We start from the raw sequence: 13883 nt of genomic DNA on the forward strand, positions 1-13883 counted from the left end.
AATAATTTTATATTACATATTTTATTTTGTTTCACACTATATCTGTAAATTGCTATTCAAATAATTCTTTGACAACAAAATGTTTTGATAAACAAAAACTTTAAGTGAGAGATAAAAAAGCATGCCACTAAAAAAAAACACAAAGCAAAGAACGCAACTATCATATCAAGTAGCAATCTATCAAGAAATTAAAAAAATAAAATTTGAGTAAACTTTACTAAAAAAATTTTTTCTGGCACAACTCAATAATCTGATTAGTAAAACAAGATTGATTAAACAACCCTAAATTTTAGAAATAATAAATAAAAACTCTGTATAACAAAATTTATGAATAGTGTAAACAAGTAATAATTAAAAAGCATTATAACTGATCTTATCATACTAATTAAAAAAACAAGTTACCCCAGTTCCAAAACAACACTTAGTGAATATTTAACTTTGAAGCAACGTATACATATTGATGAAAAAAATTATTGTAGTTGAACTTTTAAAAAATCTTGAATGATTAAAGATAACTTTCTATTCCATTTCTGACAGGCATCATAACATATCCATCAGCTTTTGGCAAACAAATAGCCTTACATTTGACATCACACTTTTGGACAAAAATTCCAATTATAGCATCTGCTGCTTTAAAATGTAAAACATTTAATAATGTTGAGCTACATGGCCTAGAATAAAACTCTTTTCCTTGGCCTATTGCATAAATATCACAAATAAAACCATCTTCAACAACTTCTTGCACAAAAGCAAAGTTACCATGCTTAAGTAAAATACATGAATCACTTGATAAATGCAATTTTGCTGTTATTTTCATTTCATTTTGATTACTTTCTTTTTTTCTTCCTACTAACTTTATTTCTTCTAGTCTTTTTACAACCTGTACTAGCGGGTTGGGTCCACTGCGAACTAGACGTTTTAATGATTGTAAGAAATTTTCAAATGGAAAAGAAGACAATTGGTTTAAACTACATTGAAAGTGTCTAACATCATCACCAAGGTGTAACAGATTGTGAACATTATACACACAGAAATTTTGTCCGTATAACTGACCTGACTTTCTAACAAAACTATGCATAAGTTCTTCTGCATACTGTAAAAGAGGCACTCTCTTTTCTATGTTATCAGTTAAATATATAGTCATTGAAATAGACAATGCAAGAAAATGTTGGTAAATATTTGGATTAATTACATCTTTTAAAATAACTGGACCAGTATATAGAAGGAATTGTCTTAGTTCCGTGGCTTTCCATCTGTTAACCTCTGCTAAAGACCTTGGCTTTCGTGCAAATTCTGATGGTATATAGCATCTCATGTTGATTAATAGTTCAGATATCTGATTCAGCTGAATATTAGAAACTTTGCAGCATGCAGGACCCTCTTTCCAAAACTTTAACATTCTTTTTAGCACACCGAGGCAAACGGTATGCATGTAGTCTAAAACAAAACCTGTCACACAGGGGAATGACAGTTCAATTAAGGGTGAAATATTATTCTGGTGAATATCCTTATAAACATATTTTATAAATTCTTCATCTGTTCGTTTTCTATAGACAGCTTCATCATTATCATAGACAATACAATTGTCAATACGTCTACCTTTTATTTGACATCTTTCACAAGCATTGTAACCACTATGGCTCTTTATACATTTTAAATAAGACCGAGCTGGTGCATCACAAATAAATGCTAGTATGGACACAGAAAATACCTTATTAATATAGCAAATATTATCAGACTTCAACTTTTTATATTCAGAAATAAAATCTGATAAAAATTCTTGAACAGAACATGGTTTACCTTTTCCATAAAATAAACATACCACAAAAGGCCTATAGTTTTTAACACAGCACAAAATTGGCCAGAAATTATCAGCTGATGATTTTTTTAATGGTAACCCATCAACATTAACCTTTAGTTCAATTACATGTTGCTCATTAACAAATGCTGGATTTTCCTTTAAAAACTGCACTATTGTATTTTTTAGACCAAAGTAATAGTAACTTCCTCCACATTTGTTTAAACATGGTATAGTTAAAGGAGTCACTTGACAAAGAGTGCGACTATCTTTTGGCAAATTTAAACCATGCTTTCTTAAAATACTGAGCAAACTATCTGCATGCTCTCTGCTATATTGACTATCTACAAGCCAACTAGCTAACTCAGTCTGCAGGTTTTCATTTCTTTTTAGGGCATCAATATTTTTTTTTAAGCTCAAGCTCATTTTCTGTACTGATGTCTGTGTCAATATCAAACTCTGAACTTAAATCAGTTACATCACTGAGGCTTAATGTAGGTGAGTGGTCTTTAATTAACACTTTATTGTGATCATGATCACTTTCTGTTTCATTTATAAGTCTTTTCACTTGTTTGCTTATTCTACGATAAGTCTTTAAATAATTTCGTCGAGACATCTAATGCAAAAAGATAATATACATATACCGCCAACAGGGGGTACTTGCTAAAAAAAAAAAAAAATGCAATTTTTTTTTCAATTGAACTGCTGTAATTTAAATAAAAACTAACTATGAATAGTTAACTAACGATGTATCAACGTTTTTAAAACGTTGAATTGTAACGTTAGCGCGCGCAACCTATACGCAACGTTTTGATAACGTTTTTTGCCGGCTGGGTATGTTCAACTGAACGCCTTGTTTTTACATTTGATATTACATTTTTATCCACAGCATAATTTCAAGCTTGACATTCTGCTTTACTTTCTAAATTTTTCTTGATAAAAATTAAATGATAGCTTTATTGATTTTTCTTTATTAGAACAGATTTTTTTTTATAATGCAGCTGCTACTACATTGTAATTCAAATCTATTCAAAATGTATTTAACTAAAAAACTGAAATACTATCCCTTATGAAATAGTTTCTGAAAGTAAGTTTTCCATGTTTCACTAAATTGTCTAAAACGCTTTCTTTCTCTATAATATTTTTTACCGAGGTGTAATTCCAATATATATTTAGTAACATTTATGTATTGAATACTAAGTGCAACAGTTGCGCCTTAAGTATTGCAAATTTCTGAAACAGGTTGACAACATCTTCATGATTAAGTTTAAAATTTTTTTTTCGCATTAAAGAATACTTTTGTGTAATTCTCGTCACTTGTTTTTGAAAATTATAAATTGTCCTTTCTTATTGGAAATTATAGATTTTTTAACTTGACTTATAAGAAAAGTTTTCGTTTGAAATTTGTCGGGATTTTGTTTCGTTATAGACTTTCTACATTTGGAGTCTAAAAACACTTTCTGCACATATTTGTACCAATTTAAATTAAATAATATTTGCAAACGGATATTATTTATAAAAAAAGACGCCGTTAATAACTTGACATTCTCTATATAGTTCACCGAAATCACACTATTTTTTGTATATAATAATAAATTAACGAAATAGCCTTTTCTTTGTCATCTGTAATTGCATTACTGAAATTCAGTATCATCTTTAATTGCATCATTGTACATCAGTGCCCAGATTACTACTAAAAAAATAAACTATACTCTTCTAAAAAAATACAGATTAATAATGAAAATTGGAACATAAATATCTTATCGGAACAAATTATTACAAAAGTGTTTCAATAAAACTTCAAAAGATAATTTCATTCTTATAAAGTTTTTTTTTTTTTGAAATCTCATTATGATTAAGTTTCCTTCCTTTACAATAACAACGATATTTTTTTTATTAGTTATTTTTTTAAGTAGCTAGCTACTTTAGAGTGGAATCTTATAAAATGTTTCGCAGTTTGAAAATTTTTAGAACACCATTAAAAAATAGAACAGTTAAATAAATCCCATCATCATTATAAATATAATTAATAGTAAAAAATTTTCAAAAATTTAAATTGTGAGCATATTTCTAATACCATTATAGCTATACCATTATGTTACTTATTGCTATACTGTTTAAATAAAAACCAATGCAAGTTTTATTTTAATCACTATCCATTAATAATCCCATTCTGAACAACTTTTTAAAATGAAATTAAGCACATTGTTTGAATATAACTAGTAAGTCTGAATACATTTCGGATCCACCATTTATCTAATCAGATTAGCCTTAGCTCTGATTCAGTTTTCCACATAAAACCTAGCATATGAAAATGTCTTTGTTTTCGATGAGTTTTTCATGTAGTTTTGTTTCGTTTGTTAATATGCGTGATTCTTTAAATTTACATTGATTTTATCATTTCTTATTTAAAGTCAGCTAAGAAATTATTTCGATTATCGCTGTAGGATATTACAAACTCATTTGGTGTAGCCCTTATCTGCAACTTAAAACACTCAAAATATATATGCAATTTAAGGACGAGTCGCTTTAAAATTTTATTTATATTGTGTGACGTTAATCTCCAATTTCAATTGCTCAAAAGTGTATATGCCTTTGAAGACAACACCGTGTAAAAATTTACAAAATTCGTGTAGACCTTATCTCTATTTTTAAGAACTCGAAAGTATATATGCAGTTTTAGGCGACACGCTGTAAAATATTGTTAGTTCCGTGTAGATCTAATCTCCAATTTTAAACATTATTTTTTTATTGCATTATATTCGGATTGTATATCTTTATTTCATTAGTAATTATAATATATAGCATTTGGTATATTTATTTACATCTAACTTAATCCATAAAATATGCTTGCTTATATATATAGTATATTTATTATATATTTCTATATTAGATTTTTAATTGAGTTTTCCTTATATTTATTTATCATTTATTATATTTGTATTTATTATACTTTATTTATTACACATTATTTAGGGTGGCCATCTGGGAGTATTGTGAGGTGGGGCTTTTTATAATTTACTTATGGGTATATTTCAGGGAATGGGGATGGGGTTTTGGTATTTCGCATAGGTTAGGAGGTTCGGGTTAAAAATATCTGGGGGTATGGGGAAGCCTCCTGGTTCTATGTAGCATTCTGACTTATTCTTGTTAACACGCGTACTTTTCTTTACGTGCAAACTTTTGTTTTAACTCTAATAATAACAGTCCTTTTTCTTTAATATACCGTAATCGTTATTGAAATCTCTACACTTTAACATTATATAAATACTAATTCTTCTAAACTCCTTTTATAAAATCAATTCTCCGGTCTACTTATATTCCGGAGAACCTAAAACTTTGTACCATCTCTTTTCTTCGTAATTCTTGAAGTTGAATCTTGTATCCCCTCCTTTCGTATCTCTTAACTAACTCCTGACTGACCACTGACTGACTCTCATTTACCGACTAAATCCAACTAATTCTTCTCTGATTCCTACTCCAACTTATTCTTCTGTTTTGTATCTCCCTTTTTATATTGGTTCCAATGCTTCGGGTGTTGGCGTCTTTTCATTTTTTATTCGTTATTGTGTAAAATATTAGTTAATGGCTATAGTTGGTTTTATTTTTATTAACGACATCTTGTTTTACTTAGAATTAGCTTCCTCACAGTATTTAGCCAGGACAGTCTCGTATTTTTACAAAATGTCCCGTGTCCTTTATTTGACCACATTTGTCCCGCATTTTTGAATTATTTAGTACAAACTTCACTTTTGATTTTTTAATGAAAATTTTAACGTTTTTTTTAAAACAATTTGCAAATAATGATGTCGTCGAATATTTCTATTTGAAAAACTAAATTTGTCATTTTATTTTTAAATATTAAATCAAAATCTTGTTTTATAAATTAAACTTCTTTTATCTTACTAAAAAAATGTTTTCATCAAATAAATTAGTCAAGGAACAGTTTTGATGTTGTATCAAAGTATCAAATGTAAAAATCGACTTGATATTAGACAATTGATTCATTGACAACAATTAATTACAAATCTAACTTAAAATGCTTACATTTTCATAATCTAATTAAGGAAAATGTTTCCTTCCTTAATAATGTTATTTCAAAAGAAAAATATTTAAAGTAAAAGTAAATTTATTTTTTAAAACTTGATTTATTTGAAAAAATATCTCACAGTTGAGTTTCTCAGCCATTAAATTAAATTTTGAATTAAACAAAATAACATTTTTTGCAGCACAATAACGTTGTACTTGAGATTGCATTCTAAACTTTTTTTACTTAAACGCACTTTTGTCATTCATTAAGAAATAAATTATATCTGAAAATTATGAGGAACTTTTTAAAAATAACTACAAAATTTAAAACATTTTAAAAAACAAATCAAAAACTACTTTTTGCTTCAATATATTTACAATAAAATTTTTTTAGCTAATGTCCCGTATTTTTAGCAAAAATCCCGTATTTTTGCCATTTTTCCCGTTTTTTTAAAAAAAATCGAAGGCCACCCTAACTTTATATATTGTTTATTGTATTTTATTTATACTTTATGTTTTATTTCTTTCGAATAATTACTTGAAAATATATAAGTTGTTCAATTGATTTCGTGTAGACCTAATCTGCAATATTAGATACTCGAAAGTATATATGCAGTTTAAGGCGACACGCTTTAAAATGTATAAAATTCGTGTAGACCTTATCTCCGTTTTTAAGTACTCGAAAGTATATATGCAGTTTAAGGCGACACGCTGTAAAATATTGTTAGTTCCGTGTAGACCTAATCTTCAATTTTAAACTTTTTTTTTTTAAATTGTTTTATGTTCGTAATATACATTTTTATTTAACTTGTGTCTATAATATATAGCATATAGTATATTTATTTGCTTTTAATTTAATTCACAAAAATATACTTTTTTATATGGTACATTTATTGTATACTCCTATATTATACTATTTTTCTTTGAGTTTTCATCATATTTTTTTATCATTTACTTTATTTATCATTTGTTATATGTATTTATCATACTTTATTTATTACACTTTATTTATCGTTTATTGTATTTTACTTAAACTTTTTCTTTTGTTTCTTTCAAATAATTACTTGAAAGTATGTAAGTTGTTCAAATGATTTCGTGTAGACCTAATCTGCAATATTAGATACTCAAAAGTATATATGCAGTTTAAGGCGACACGCTGTAAAATGTATAAAACTTGTGTAGACCTTATCTAATCGAATGCATATTAGTAGCCTATTCTCAAATTTGAAGTATTCAATATTATATGCCGTTTAAGGCGATATCATTGCAAAATATTATCGATATCGTAGCTTTATATTCCTATTGAAGTACAATAGAACAAATATGTAGCATTGGATGAAGTTATTGCATTAGTTTGTTGAGAAATAACAGATTGGTGTTAACTTAAACACAGTTTTGTACGTATACAAGGAAGTGTCCGTTGCAAGCATCATTTCTTGTGAAGCGCGGCAAAAATGTAAAGAAACTATGATGATGTGGATAGATTTATATAGAAACCTTGATATTTATTAAATTGGTATAACTAATATTGTTTACATTGATATAACATAATATTGTTTAAAAAAACTAATTTAAAAAAGATTTTCATTACTTAAAAATCTACGCATTACTTTTAAATTATAAAATGACGTAACTTCGATTCCGTGCCAAATTGAATTTTTTTTGGCGTAAGAAAATGTATATCTTGTTTATTTCGATACACACTCGTTTTCAAGACAAAACAAAATAATTTTTAAATAAGTATTCTATAAGTCTTTATTAAACAGTTTTTATATTTTTGATATAGACTTAAATAACATAAATAATTGTTAAAAATATTCGTGTAGGCCTAATCTTCACTTTTACGGATTTGTACGATATACATGCTTAACAATAAAACACTGATTTTTAGCGAAATTTTAAATAAAAAACAAAAATGTTAAATGGAAACTCTATAAATTATCAAAGAAAACCACACGGGTTGTGAAAAAAGTATCAGCTAAAAAAAATTAGTCAGAAAAATTATGCTTGAATTAAGGTATACACGAAATATGTCGCCCTTAGTTATATGTAGACCTAATATAGCAAACTTTCACATTTCGTGTAGACGTAAACTGCTCTTATATATATATATATATATATATATATATATATATATATATATATATATATATATATATATATATATATATATATATATATATATATATATATATATATATATATATATATATATATATATATACATCATAATATAATTCCTACAAAAATTAATGTTTAATGTTTAATGTCGTCGTTTCGTCATTAGTTACTAGGCTTTGAAAGAGCGCGTTCTTTAAATGCACGCGGCCATTGGAGAAAGATCCATAAACCGAGTTAAAACTTTCTTCTTTTTGGAATTTAATTATTAGTTTAGATATATTGCATAAAGAATCATATTAAGATAAATGATAATTGTTAAGATCATAATATAATTGAAGTATATAAAATAGTTATATATACATTTTTATTAGATAAAGTAGAAAGGATTTAAATTTTAATCAGATAGAGTTGAAAGGATTTGAATTTTTATTAGATAAAGTAGAAAGGATTAAAATTTTTTTAGATAAAGTAGAAAGGATTTAAATTTTTATTAGATAAAGTAGAAAGGATTTTAATTTTTTAAATCGTTTGTATTTTTTTTTTGTTTTAGTTTATCTTTTTGCAGTTTTGTTTTTATTATCTTATTTTTTAGAAGGAAAATAGGGGTATGTATGTTATTTAAAGTTATACTAATGCTATTTCCATAAAATGGTTATTACTACATTGATATTTCTGTGATGCTATTAACTATTTTTGTTCTTTTTTAAAAAATTTAGAAAAGTAAATTAAACTTTTGTGCCAACACTGACATGGCATGTCACATGTTATTGTATGTAAAGGTTAAATTTTGTTATGAGGATTACAGTTCTTATGAAAAAAAAAAAAGGTAAAGAGTATTGTTTGTAGATATATATTTTCAATCTTTTTAAATTTTCTCGCGTCATTTTTAAAATTTTTTTTAGCACACGTTTATTGTTTGCATATATGGTTTTTTGATATGTATGTGTATGTGGTAATAAATAGTTATTTTATCAATGTGTTTTTATAATAATGTAAAGTGTTTTTTTATTGTTTGTGTATGTGTTAATATGTGTTATGTAATTATTTTAAAAATGTGTTTAATTATGTATATAAGGTGTATATTTTACCTTATATACACATTTAAACACATTTATTGTGTTAATAGTTGGTACATATGTTTATATTATGTTGTTTCTGTGTTTTCAAAGTGCTGTGACTTGGTAAACATCTACCTGAAAATCAATTATTGTATTTTAGAGAAGGAGCAGAACAAATGGCTTTAGATTGCGCAGCTCAACGTAATACGTACCTAATGGCATGGTTTAAGTGAAATACTGAAAATGAAAGAGCACATTGCTATTCTTATGTAGACATTCCTTATCACTTTGTATTTGATGATAAACATTGTAAATGGAAGGTTAGACAAAGGGGCGGTAATAAGGTGATAGTAAGAATGGATAAAGTTAGTCCAACTGGAGAATTGTTTTTTCTTAAACTGTTAATTTTGCAAGCAAAAGGAGCAACATCTTGGGAGAAAGTGCGTACTGTTAATGGTATTGTCCTTGAAACGTTTCGTGAAGCATGTGTTTTGAAAGAATTGTTGTAAGATAACACTGAATGGCAGAATACTCATTCTGAGGGGGTTTTAACATGTATGCCAAAGCAAATTAGACAGTTGTTTTCAATTATTTTGACCTTTTGTGAATCTGACAATCCTTTACATCTCTGGAATACATGCAAAGCTTTTATGATGGAAGATTTCATTCACCGGTCAATCCCACTTCTAATAGCTGAACAAGCTACTCTTCATCAAATTGAGAAGATTATTAATCAAAGTGGTAAAATGCTGGCTGATTACAATCTGCCTGTTATTGATGAGTTTATTGGCTTAAATCTAGAAAATTTTGATGAAAATGTTCAACAACTGAAATAGTAGAATTGTGTATAAACACAACCAGTTGAAATAGTAGAATTGTGTGTAAAATGTTCTTTGCATTGGCAATGGGTGCAGAAGTTTGCATTAACTGAAAATATGAGAGTACAAGATGGGGAAGGTGAATTTTCCCAATGGCTACTAAAACTTGGGAATGGAACAATACCTGTCAAAGAGGAGGATCCCTTTAAAGGATGCATTGAAATACCAAATCAGTGCATTAGTAGAGAAAATGAATCAATTATTGAAAAGATTTTCTGAGATGCTGATCAAAATGATTATTCTAAACGCGTGATTTTTAACACCAACTAATGTTGATTCATTATCAATCAATGAAGAAGTGCTTGAATATCTACCGAGTGAGGTCAAAATTTAAGTGCTGATCAAATTGATACTGATGACCTTAATGAAAGAAATAATTTTACTATCAAGTTTTTGAACAGCTTATCTCCTTCAGGTATGCTACCTCATTGTTAAAAATTGAAAATTGGTTGTGTAATTTTGCTACTTAGAAATTTAGATCTCAAAGCTGGGTTATGTGATGGTACTCGAATGAAGGTTTGTGCTCTTCAAAATAATTATATTGATGCAGAGGTTTTGACAGGTGTTTCTGTTGGTAAATGGGTTTTTGTTCCTCAAATTCAGTTGGCTCCATCAGATTCTAATTTACCTTTTGTTCTGAAACGTCGTCAGTTTCCTGTCAGATTGGCTTATTCAATGACAATTAATAAAAGTCAAGGTCAAACATTTGATAGAGTTGGGGTATATCTCAAAAAACCGTGTTTCTCTCATGGTCAACTATATGTTGCATGTTCAAGAACTAGGGCATTTAATAGTTTGTTTTTCAAAGTTGATAAAAATCTCATTCAAGGTATGGTAGGTGAAAAGTGTTACACAAATAATGTTATATTTTTTTTATTACTTTAATATTTTTTTCATAGTTTTTGATAAATATATCTGTCATTTAATATGTTTATATGTGTTATATAAAACCATATTTGTTTATAGCTGTATATATGTTTAAATTATGTTGTTTCCATGTTTTCAAAGTGGTGTGAGTTGGCATTATATTGAGCAAGATTGATAACCTTGCCAGCCAAGCGGTGTACTTATAGCAGAGGTGTGACTTGGCAGCATTTAGTCTTAGGCGGTGTTACTGCTTTAGAGCTAGGTTGTGTTGTCTAGCCTTTTTTAACTATTCTGGAAACACAATAATGTCTGTTAATGTTTAGCATAATGTGTATCGGAGAGTATGCAACCTTGACCTTTAAATCTAGGGTGTTTTAATGTCCTAAATTTGAAGTAATTGAATAACTAATATTGAATATAAAAACAAATATACTTTTATGTAGTTTTATGTTTAGTAAAAAGATAAATATATAGTTAACTTTAAATTGGTTTTCTATTTTTGCCTTTCATATTTTAATTTGGTTTGTTATTTTCGCCGGATTTTAGGATCAAGGGTGTAAATATTCTATTGTTATGTGTTATTGTTGTGATGTTTTGTGTTGATAGACTGCTTGGCTTACCTTCACGTTGGTGTCTATTGTTAAAAATGAGTAATAGGTAGTTTCATTATTGGAATTTACTGCTTTTATTTACTAAAAGCCAACATTATGCTAAAAATGCAATTTATATCTTAATAAGATTTTTTTTTTTTTTTTAATTTATTTTAGTATTGCTAATCCTTTGCACTTCGAAATAGATTTTATAGTTACATTTTCGATAAATGTTTATATTAACTGCCATGTCAAAATAGGTTATCATAAATAGGTAAATCGATTTTCAGTTTTTATGTGGTTTTTTTTTTTTTTTTTTCTTTAAGATTTACGATTGACGCATTTATACGATTTATAAAAAGAAAACCTGATTACCTTTTATTGTAAATTTTTGTCAGTCAAAATGATATAAATATATGCAATTAGTTCTTTTTTTTTTAATTTTCTCTATTTTATGCCTAATAATATTTGTTGTACGTAACTTAGGGGATTTTTTTAAACGAGGGGTGAATATTGTAGTTTTGCGCATTTGTCAAATACCGAGTTACTTAAAATTTATAAGGTGTTTAACTAATTAATTAGCTTAATTTTGAGGAAAGAAAAATTCTTATGTATGTTAAATTCTTAAATTATTGTTTCACATTTTATTATTCTGGTAAAAGGTCTTCATCAAAAAATTGATTACTCTTAATAAAAGTAGCTATATTCTCCTGACCACCATTAAGGCAAAAACGGGGAAGGGAGGCCCTTTATTAGTGTCAAAGTATTTAAGAGAATTAAATTTCGAATAACAAAAGGAATTTTTAGTAAATGGTAGCAAATTACCGTTTATTAAAAACTGTTGAAACAAAGAGGCCATATATAAAAATGGTCAGATAAGTGCCATAATTAGTAATGGTCAAATGTTCAGTTGTTTTTAATTTATTTAGTTGTGTACATTTAACGTTTTAAACACAATTTCCTTTTTTAAAGAAACATGTATCAAGGGGATACCAAAAAATTAATAATTCATGTATAATTAACGTTCACTTTATGTTACTCTTATTAATTAAAGTTCATGTTATAAAAAAAATAACAAAAATTTAGCTTTTTTCGTCAATTTAAAGCATGATGAAGTGTTATTATATTCTGTCAGTAACTAAAAACGTATTGTTTTGAACTTAGTAATGTCGAGGAAAATGGTTCTGCCTTACACTGATATAACATATGTCAGTTTTAAATATCTCAAATAATGTTAAATAATTGGTAAATTATTTTACCTCCGCATACTATTTATTTTAATTTTACAGATGGTTTAATTTTTTAAATTCGAAGGCGTTTTTCTTAAAGGGTAACAGTCATTGTTTCGCAACTTTAAATTTTGGAAAACAGCCACCATAAATTAACAGACCGACCATAACCCGTATTACGGGTAGCTTTTTGCTAGTATTTATTAATATTAACAATAACATCGCTAATACAATAGATTACTGTTCAATAAACTCTTCACTGCAATCAGAGTCAACTTCGCTTGTATCGCTTTTATCAGCTTGTACAATATTTATTCTAAATATTTTATAAATTATTTAAAGAAATTAATAAATTCTTTGAGTAGAAAAGCAAAGTGTACATAGACACTGCTGCATATATAAACTTATATTCATATATATATAAAGTATAAAAAATAGCATATGTATAAATATATTGTATATATAAAACATATAGTCTGTATATATAAAGATTTATAATTGCTATATTCTTCAAGATCATTTCGTACAGTTTTTCTAGACTCACAAAATTTTATGGAACTCACCTTCTTAGTTTTCTGTTATTTTTAACTTCGAGGTTCGAAGTGTCCTCAGCCAATATTGCTTTCTGACGAGCCTCCTGAAGTGAATCTAATACAACATTATTTTTTAATGTTAATGTTTGTCTATGACTAGGAATGACTTTCATAGATTTGTTTCATCAGTTTAAATGTGAAGTGACATGATTAGAATTTAAATACAAATAACTTGAAAAATAATTTATATCACAATACATTTTTTAATCATATGTATAGGTCATGCAAAATAAAAGTTTATATAATTATTAAAAAAAGTTACCAGCAGTAGCCAAAATTCGTGCGGTGTAAGTTGGCTAATTTAACTCTGCCTCTAAACATTGACTTTTTGCCTTGGAAACACTTTCTGGATTTTTTAGAGGAGGCCAGTAAAACTTGACTAAATGATGCTTTTTAATTCGCATAGAAATATCACTCAGTAAGGTACCATCAGCAATCCAGTTTAATGGAAGAAAATCTGTTTCATTACTCTCATCAAATGAAACTATTGCATAAGACATTTTAATCTAATAAAATAGGCATCACACTCAACCAACAATATGATTGCATATTTTTAATAAGTATGTAATTATTATTAGGGTAAATACTGTAGTAAAAATTATTTCAGTAATTACGACTCAAATAATTACAGTATTTACCCTAACATATGCCTTTATATTAAAGTATGTTACACAAGGAATGTAATAAATTTAAAATATTTAATAAAAAAAAAAGATACAG

The 13883-nt window shown here is 27.2% G+C and overlaps 1 pseudogene; it reads left to right on the forward strand.

The window, feature by feature from the left end:
* Positions 1-13883, forward strand: part of LOC149876666 (uncharacterized) — a 56697-nt pseudogene that overhangs the window by 25250 nt on the left and 17564 nt on the right.

This window comes from Hydra viridissima, unplaced genomic scaffold, assembly GCF_058129835.1.
Source record: "Hydra viridissima isolate aposymbiotic clone 2 unplaced genomic scaffold, HvirCarnegie_v1 scaffold_19, whole genome shotgun sequence".
Classification (NCBI taxonomy): Eukaryota; Metazoa; Cnidaria; class Hydrozoa; order Anthoathecata; family Hydridae; genus Hydra; species Hydra viridissima.